The sequence below is a fragment of the Geospiza fortis genome, unplaced genomic scaffold (genome assembly GCF_000277835.1).
Source record: "Geospiza fortis unplaced genomic scaffold, GeoFor_1.0 scaffold41, whole genome shotgun sequence".
Taxonomy (NCBI): domain Eukaryota; kingdom Metazoa; phylum Chordata; class Aves; order Passeriformes; family Thraupidae; genus Geospiza; species Geospiza fortis.
Window position 1 is genome coordinate 13,101,390 of NW_005054299.1, and position 285 is coordinate 13,101,674.

Genomic DNA, 285 nt, shown 5'->3' on the forward strand with positions numbered 1-285 from the left:
GCGGGAGGAGGCGTGTGGCCTTGGGACAGCGGAGGTCACAACTTCTCCCTCTCAGGTCAAAACTGGCAAGCCAGCCGGTGACACAGAGCCACACACCCCCTGCCCACTTGGGAACTTGCGAGCACCTGAATGGCAGCGGCCGGGGATGTGTGCGGGGACACGGCGTCCTTGGGGCTGGCCATGGACAAGCAGCCCCTGTCCCCCACAGCTGCCCTGCTGCCCTCCGGGGACGGGGCTGGTGCAGGGAGCCCTGGCCGAGGGCAGGGAGGCAGCCAGCCCAGCCTG